Raw genomic sequence first — 9,162 nt, 5'->3', positions numbered from 1 at the left:
AAATTAGCTGGGCATGGGGGCACATGCCTCTAGTCCCAGCTACTCAGGAGGTGGAGGCTGCAGTGAGCTGAGATCACACCATTGCACTTCAGCCTGAGCAACACAGTGAGACTGTGTCTCAAAAAAATAAAATTTATACTATGTATTATTTATAAATGCACACATATGAATTAAAAATGTAAAAAACAGCCAGGCATGGTGGTTTGTGCCTGAAGTCCCAGCTACTCAAGAGGCTAGGCTGGGAGGATCCCTTGACTCCAGCAGTTTCAGTCCAGCTTGGGCAAACATTGTGAGACCCCATCTCTTAAAAAAATAATACATTCATATTTATAACTGTATATACACACACATATATGAAACAGAAACAAAAGTACTCACAAACCTCAGAATTGTAGCTACTTCTGGACTAGGAGGAAGGGAATGAAATCAAGAGGAGAAATATTGGGATCTTCAACTGTTTCTGTAACATATATATATATATTTTTTTTGAAACTGAGTCTCAGTCTTACTGGTGCAATAACTCACTGCAATCTCCGCCTCCCAGGTTCAAGCGATTCTCCTGCCTCAGCTTCCCGAGTAGCTGGGATTACAGGCGTGTTCTACCACACCCAGCTAATTTTTGTATTTTTAGTACAGATGGGTTTTCACCATGTTGGCCAGGCTGCTCTCGAACTTCTGACCTCGGTGGTCCACCCACCTCGGCCTCCCAAAGTGCTGGGATTACAGGCATAAGCCACTGTGTCTGGCCAATATATTTCTTTAAACAAAAAAAGATTGGAAGCATAATATATGACAAATGTTAACATCTGTGTTGGGAATCCATAAAACTACTCTGAGGTTCAATGATTCATAAGGGTTCACAAAAGCTGTTATACTCATGGTTATGATTTATTACAGCAATAGGACACCTAATCAAAGCATCAAACATAATAAACATATAGGGCAAAGTCTAGGAGAGACCAGACACGTCCTTCCAGTTGGCCTCTTCCAGTGGAGTCATACAGAAAATGCTTAACTCTCCCAGAAACAGTGTGTAACAGAGTTCCCTTTGTCAACAAAGCCTTGGTGCCTAGGGGCACTCACATAGGCATAGAACAACCACATGATCAACCTTAACTATTCAGTCTCTAGCCTGCCTCCCCAGAAGTCAAACTGATACAGCCATAACACAGGTGAACACAAGCTAGCATTTATCATAAATCACATTGTTAGCATAAACGATTTGACATGGCCCAAAGCCCCTGGTATACAGATACTTTTATCAGGCAGAATATTCCACAAGTTTATAGGTTATCTCCCAGGAATCAATTAAGGGCCTGGCCTTTCTTTGGAATGTGCAGAGTTTAAACACCACAAGTCCTCTGAGTTAATCCTTTTTCAAAAATCTGGATGGCAGGAATTTATATTATTCTGTTTATTTTTCGTTGTTCAAAATACTTTATAATAAAAAAGAAAGGGAAGGAAGAAGGAAAGAAAGAGGAAGGCAGGCTGAATTTATTGATATGGGCTCATAAGAAGAGATTCTAGACTCAGTGAGTTTGCTTGAGGGGTTAGAAAGGGCTCTGACTGTTTGGTTGACTGAAACATGGACCAAAAGATGCCCTACACTAAATAAATTGAAATGCCAGAACTGCCTTGGTATATTGTACAGGAAGATAGCAAAAGGCTTAAGGGGATTGGAATGTCAGAGTGGATTTATCAAGTAAGACCTGCTCATTCACACTGGGAGGGTTCAGAGGAGAATTTTAATAATCCAGAGGCTATTATGACCCATTTTATGGCTACCAGCCAGCCTCTTTCCCTAGCCACTACTGTCATTGTCCAGTGGGCTCATGAAGAAAATGGCCATCCTGTCAGGGACGGAGATTATTCAGGGCTCAGCAGCATGGACTTCCACCCACCAAGGCTGACCTGGCTGCAGCCACTGCTGAGTATCCAACTCCTGCAGCAGAGAACAACACTGAGTCCCTAATATGGCACCATTCCCTGGAGGGACCCGCCAGCTGCCTGGTGGCAGATTGATTACATTGGACCGCTTCCATCACTAAAGGGACAGGCAATGTTTTGTTCTTACTGGAATAGATACTTACCTTGAATACAAATTTGCCGTCTCTGCACACAATGCTTTTGCCAAAACTACCATCCATGAACTTAGAGAATGCCTTAGCAGCATCATGGTATTCCACATAGCATTGCTTCTAACTAAGGAACTCATTTCACAGCAAATGAAATGTGGCAATGGGCTCATTCTCCTGAAATTCACCGATCTCACCATGTTTCCCCATCATCCTGAAGCACCTGAGGTGCTTGCTAAGGGCAAAGAGAATGTAAAATGGGTAGAGAAAAAGGTAGTTATATATCAGGTACAGCCATGTGACCACTTGCTGAAATGAGAACTGTAATAGTTACAAGTATTTCTTGCTTATTTTGTTATGAATATAATTGTGTATACATAAAGCAAACATTCCCTCTCATAACCCCATCATCTAATACAATATGCATTAATACTAGTGAACTTTACATCATTGTATTTAAGTTACAGGATATCAAGGAGGAGAGTGAACATCACCCAAAACAGTATGGAGATGCCATTAAAAATTAAAAATAGAACTACCATACAATCCAGCAATCCCACTTCTGAGTATATATCCAAAGGAAATGAAATCAGTATCTCAAAGAGATATCTGTACCCCTATGTTCACTGTAGAATTATTCACAATAGCCAAGATATGAAAACAACCTTGGTGTCTGATATGGTTTGGCTCTGTGTCCCCACCCAAATCTCACACCTAAATGTAATCCCCATAATCCCCACATGTGAAGGGAGGGACCTGGTGGAAGGTGATTGGACCATAGAGGTAGTTTATTCCATGCTGTTCTTGTGATAGTGAGTGAGTTCTCATGAGATCTGCTGGTTTTATAAGTGTTTGACAGTTCCTCCTACATACACTCACATTCTCTCCTACTGCCTTGTGATGAAGATGCCTGCTTCCCCTTTCTCCACGATTGTAATTTTCCTGAGGCCTCCCCAGCCATGTGGAACTGTGAGTCAATTAAACCTTCTTCATTAATAAATTACCCAGTCTCGGGTATTTCCTTATAGCAGTGTGAGAACAAACTAATACAGTGTCCATCAATGGATGAATTAATAAAGAAAATGTGTGTGTGTGTGTGTGTGTGTGTGTGTGTGTGTGTGTGTGTGATGGAATATTATTCAGTCACAAAAAAAGAAGAAAATCCTGCCATTTGCAGCAACATGGTGAACCTGGAGGACATTATGCTAAGTGAAATAAGCCACACACAAAAAGTGATGTATGATCTCACTTATATGTGGAATCTAAAAAAGTCCATCTCATAGAAACAGGATGTGGAACAGGGACTGGAGGAAATGGGAAGATACTGGTCAAAGTATATAAAGCTTTCTGTTATAAGAAGAATGAGTTCTGGGGACCTAAGATACAGCATGATGACTACAGTTAATAATACAGTATTGTTTATTGAAATTTGTGGAAAGAGAAAAATTTAAGCATTCTCAACCCTGCTCCCTGATACACACAAATAGGATAACTATGTGTGGTGATAGGCGTCTTGATTAATTTGATTGTAGTAATCATTACAACAATGTATATGTAAATCAAGCCATCATGTTGTATACCTTGACTATATGTAATTTTTATTTGTCAGTTATATCTCAATAAAGCTGAAAAAAGTTACACATAGGATAGGATACATGAGATTCTGTAAGGTAGAAGTAATCTTCCAGAAGTATAGGTTAACCTAACAGAAGTATAACCTTCCACCTAACAGAATTTAAAGAAGTGTTGTATTATTTTGAAGTTAAGTATGGTTTAAGGAGATGTGCATGGGTACCAAGTTGATGAAGGGTGGACTGTGAAGTCAGTGTTATACAGCAACTTGCCTAGGCTATAGTCCCAATTATTCAGACACTAATCTAGGTGTTGCTGTGAAGACATTTTGCAGATATGATTAACATCTACAAATCAGTTGACCACCAGTAAAGGAGATTACCTTTGATAATCTGGGTGGGCCTGATCCAATCAGTTGAAAGATAGAAGTGAGATTTCCCTGAGCAAGAAGAAATTCTACTGCATCAGCTGCTGCCCAAGAGTTTCCAGCTTGCCCCTCCTGACAGCATGCCTGTAGATTTGAACTTGCCTATAGATTTGAACGGCCCCAGAATGGCAAAGTCAATTATTTTCTGAGAGAAATGTTTGTTCTTAGGTTGCTACAAATTAGATTTATATGCCTCTATTGTAAATAAGTTAACCTTTTTTTTTTGTTTTTTTTTTTGTTTTTGTTTTTGTTTTTTTTTTGAGACGGAATCTCACTCCTCTCACAGGCTGGAGTGTAGTGGCGGGATCTCCGCTCACCGCAAGCTCCGCCCCCTGGGTTCACGCCCTTCTCCTGCCTCAGCCTCCCGAGTAGCTGGGACTACAGGCGCCCGCCACCAAACCTGGCTACTTTTTTGTATATTTAGTAGAGACGGGGTTTCACTGTGTCAGCCAGAATGGTCTCGATCTTCTGACCTCGTGATCCGTCCGTCTCGGCCTCCCAAAGTGCTGGGATTACAGGCGTGAGCCACCGCGCCAGGCCAAGAAGTTAACTTTTTTTTTTTTTTTTTTTTTTTTTTTGAGACGGAGTCTCGCTCTGCCGCCCAGGCTGGAGTGCAGTGGCCAGATCTCCGCTCACTGCAAGCTTCGCCTCCCGGGTTCACGCCATTCTCCTGCCTCAGCCTCCCGAGTAGCTGGGACTACAGGCGCCTGCCACCTCGCCCGGCTAGTTTTTTGTATTTTTTTAGTAGAGAGGGGGTTTCACCGTGTTAGCCAGGATGGTCTTGATCTCCTGACCTCGTGATCCGCCCGTCTCGGCCTCCCAAAGTGCTGGGATTACAGGCTTGAGCCACCGCGCCCGGCCGAAGTTAACTTTTTTAAAGTTTAGATTCACTATTTCGAACCAAAGCAGGGATACCAGGAAAGAGATATTAAATGTTATCTGTATATACGTATATTTTTCAACTTCTTTTACTACTGGGAAAGCAGGAAAACATCTTTGAATTTATTGGCAAAGACGTTTTAAAACATCTTGAGATTATTTCTCAGTTCCTTAAATTAACCTCTTTCTTTTACATCTTTTTAATTTCAAAACTACCAGAAAACTCCATGTCTACAGTCACTTATCACACTGTTCTTTAAAAAGAAAAGTTATATAAAAATGTGAAAGACTCCTCATGCTTGCTTCAACCCTCTCGCCATTTATAACTACTATTGTGTGTGAATGCTTTAAAAATTTTAAGTATGTTTATAAACACACACTATTTTAAATAAAATATTTTTTAAAACAAACAAACTACAAATATCTAAAAGCATTATAATGATAAAATTTCCAGGGTCATAAGTGTGTATCTGATGTACTCTTTGGAAGTTAGAGTCGTATCTATTGTAAGAATGTTCCATAAATTAGTCAACCACCTCCATATTGGTAGACTCAACCTGTTTTATTTATCTTTGTAATGTTCCCAAGTCCAGTGCCCACTACACAGTGGGCCCACAATAAATACCTGTCACCTGAAGGAAGATCAATGAATATGAGTGTGTTTTTTTCTGATAGCAGTGATCTTGTGCTAGATAGCATAAAACTGAACAAGTCCCATCTAAAACTGTCCAACGTTGCTTTAAAAGCTACTTTGACTCAGCTGTTCCGCCAGAACTACTGCTCCAACCTCATAAAAGCATTATAGAAATCAACTCTATCCCAAAAACATCAAAAATTTCATTGTTATTGAAAAATAACTTCCCTTTAAACACAAAACAGTAAGAAATAATAATGTAATGGGTAAGGAGAGAAGAACTGAGTTATGAATATGTTGCATGGTAGACTCAGAAATGACAAACAATGGGAGATAGTAAGAACTTTACTTTTATGTTGCAGCCCTTATTTAATAAAAGTTGTGCCTTCTATTTCTAATTCAAAAAGCAAGCAAGAGAAATAGCCGTATCTCTTAAAAAAAAGAAAAAAAATTAAAAAGAAAAAAAAGAAGAAAGAAAAGAAAAGGGCTGAGAGCGGCGGCTAACGCCTGCAATCCCAGCACTTTGGGAGGCTGAAGGGGGAAGGTTACTTGAGCCCAGGAGTTCAAGACCAGCCTGGCCAACATAGTGAAACCCTATCTCTACTAAAATGCAAAAATTAGCTGGGCATGATGGCAAGCTCCTGTGGTTCCAGCTACACAGGAGGCTGAGGCAGAAGGATCACCTGAGCCTGGGAGGCAGAGGTTGCAGTGAGCCAAGATTGCACCACTGCACTCCAGCCTGGGTAACAGAGCCAGACCCTGTCTCAAAAAACACAAAATTACAAAAGAAAGAAAGAAAAGAATATACTGCTGCTGGTGCTGGTTTTTGTTTTGTTTTGTTGTTTTTATTAATTTAGCCTATGCATCTCTTTTCCCCTGAGCTGTGATCCTCAGCAGCAGTGCTAACCTTGCCAGCCCATTGGATCATCTGCAGAGCCCTAAAATATATTTATACCTGGTCCCACCCTGAAAGATTCTGATTTACTGTGTCTGGGGCATGTCCTGGATATTGGACATTTTTTAAGCTCCCAGATGATTCTAACATACAGCCAAGGTTGGGAAGCACTCCTTTACAAAGGAAAGATAAAATGATGCTGCCAGCCCTCACAGGATTCCCTATCATATCACTAGTAGAAGAAAAGAAAGTGGTAAATGGAGGTTTCAGAGTGACAGGCTAGAAGGAGCATGAAAGAGAAGAAAAATAAATCTACATCACCCAGGAGGGAGCAGGTTGAAGCAAGCAGGGACACTCACAACACAGCTTCCTAGCAAACCTGGCCTATGGTGCTCTAATTGAGACACTGATTCTCTCTCTCTCTCTCTCTCTCTCTCTCTCTCTCTCTCTCTCTCTCTCTTTCTGTGTCTTATATTCCTCTCTCTCTATGGAATGAAAAGGAGGAATCATCATAATCCTGGAATTTTAGATCTTGGAATGGTAGTAGTCCTAGAGGTGTGCCATTCAGTTCTTTCTTCAAGATAGAACCTGTTGTGAGATTTGTAGTAAGTTAACTGGTTCCCACCAGCTAACTTGGAGATCAATCAGTAGCTGAGGCTACTCTTCCTGAGCTGCTCCTAGCTCATAATATTAAATACATCAGGGCAAGAGGTGAAGTCCAGAAGAAACCAGGTGCAAGCTTCCAGGTGTCCCCTCCCAGTAGAGTCCCATGAGGACACACTTAATTCTTCCAGCAATGATGTGTGACAACGTGTGAAATGTTGCCAAACAGGGAAACTTACCTGAGCCTTGAGATCCAGGGTTTTTATTGGGAATCAGTCACATAGGCTCCAGCCCTTCTCACCCCAGAACAAAGGCAGATATTCACCATAAATCACATCCTTGGTATGAACTTACCTTGTCAAATTGGTACAGCATGATCCAAAATTTCAGGCATACAAAAAGACTGCATTTCAGCCTTTGTTTCTGAGAGATTACACAGCATCTATATAATAAAGTATCCCAAGCACATTTCTTTCATCTGAATCCATATTGTCTTGACAGATACTTTATTATTCTTTTTAAATTTTTTATTTAATAATTCTTTTTATAGAGACAGGGTCTCACTTTTTTGCCCTGGCTGGTCTCAAACTCCTGGGCTCAAGCAATCCTCTGACCTTGACCTCCCAAAGTGCCGACATTACAGGTATGAGCCACCCTGTCCAGCTCAGATACTTTATTACTCTTAAAAAATTATTGGTGTCTTGCAATAATAGAGGTAAAAACATCTGAGGCCGGGCACGGTGGCTCAAGCCTGTAATCCCAGCACTTTGGGAGGCTGAGACGGGCGGATCACGAGGTCAGGAGATCGAGACCAGCCTGGCTAACACGGTGAAACCCCGTCTCTACTAAAAATACAAAAAACTAGCCAGGCGAGGTGGCGGGCGCCTGTAGTCCCAGCTATTTGGGAGGCTGAGGCAGGAGAATGGCGTAAACCTGGGAGGCAGAGCTTGTAGTGAGCTGAGATCCGGCCACTGCACTCCAGCCTGGGTGACAGAGCGAGACTCTGTCTCAAAAAAAAAAAAAAACAAAAAAAACAAACGGTATTGTATCAGACCCATGTATATAACACACAAGAATTTGTCTTTATTCTGTCTTTGACAAAGCCGGGATTATACAATACATTCTTTTTTAGCAACTTAGCTTTCACGTACAGCTAAATCATGGATGTTTCTTTTCGATACCTACAGATATACCTCATTCTTTTGAATGCTGTCTAGTATTCCACCGTGTAGATGAACAAAATCGGTTTAACCAGTCCTCTGCTGTGATCATTTAGGTTGTTTCCTGCTGTTTGCTATTAAAACAATTCTTCAATGAATACCCCTGAAAATGTGTATAAACAGAGCTATAGAATTTGATTATACGCAGCATGCAGGGTTTAATTTTTGTTACTTTCTTCTGACAGTAATAAAAGCAACTCTGATTGCTAGATAGGGGAGCCACCCGTTCTCTTATTGTTCCTAAGGTAACAGCATGTGCTAGACAATTTCATGTTCAGGATCTTATTTAATCCTCACAAGAATTATAAGTAACTAATTATTATTCCTAATTTTTAAAAATAATTTTTCTATTTATAGAATATACATTTACAGCAAATTTAGAAGATGTAGAAATCTGTAAAGAAGAAAATTAACATCACCTATAATTTAATGGCTCAGAGAAAACCTATATTTCAATGAATCTTCTTTTTATCTTCTTTCTTTTTTTTTTCCTTTTTTCTTTTTTTTTTTTTTTTTTGAGACGGAGTCTCACTCTGTCGCCCAGGCTGGAGTGCAGTGGCCGGATCTCAGCTCACTGCAAGCTCCGCCTCCCGGGTTTACGCCATTCTCCTGCCTCAGCTTCCCGAGTAGCTGGGACTACAGGTGCCTGCCACCTCGTCCGGCTAGTGTTTTTGTATTTTTTAGTAGAGACGGGGTTTCACCGTGTTAGCCAGGATGGTCTCGATCTCCTGACCTCGTGATCCGCCCGTCTTGGCCTCCCAAAGTGCTGGGATTACAGGCTTGAGCCACCGTGCCCGGCCTATATCTTCTTTCTATGCAGTTATTTTACATGGTTGAAATATAGCTTCATTCTGTAT

The sequence above is a fragment of the Macaca fascicularis genome, chromosome 12, assembly GCF_037993035.2.
Source record: "Macaca fascicularis isolate 582-1 chromosome 12, T2T-MFA8v1.1".
In the NCBI taxonomy this organism is placed as follows: Eukaryota; Metazoa; Chordata; class Mammalia; order Primates; family Cercopithecidae; genus Macaca; species Macaca fascicularis.
The sequence above is the reverse complement of the archived record's forward strand: the minus strand, read 5'-3'. Positions refer to the sequence as shown.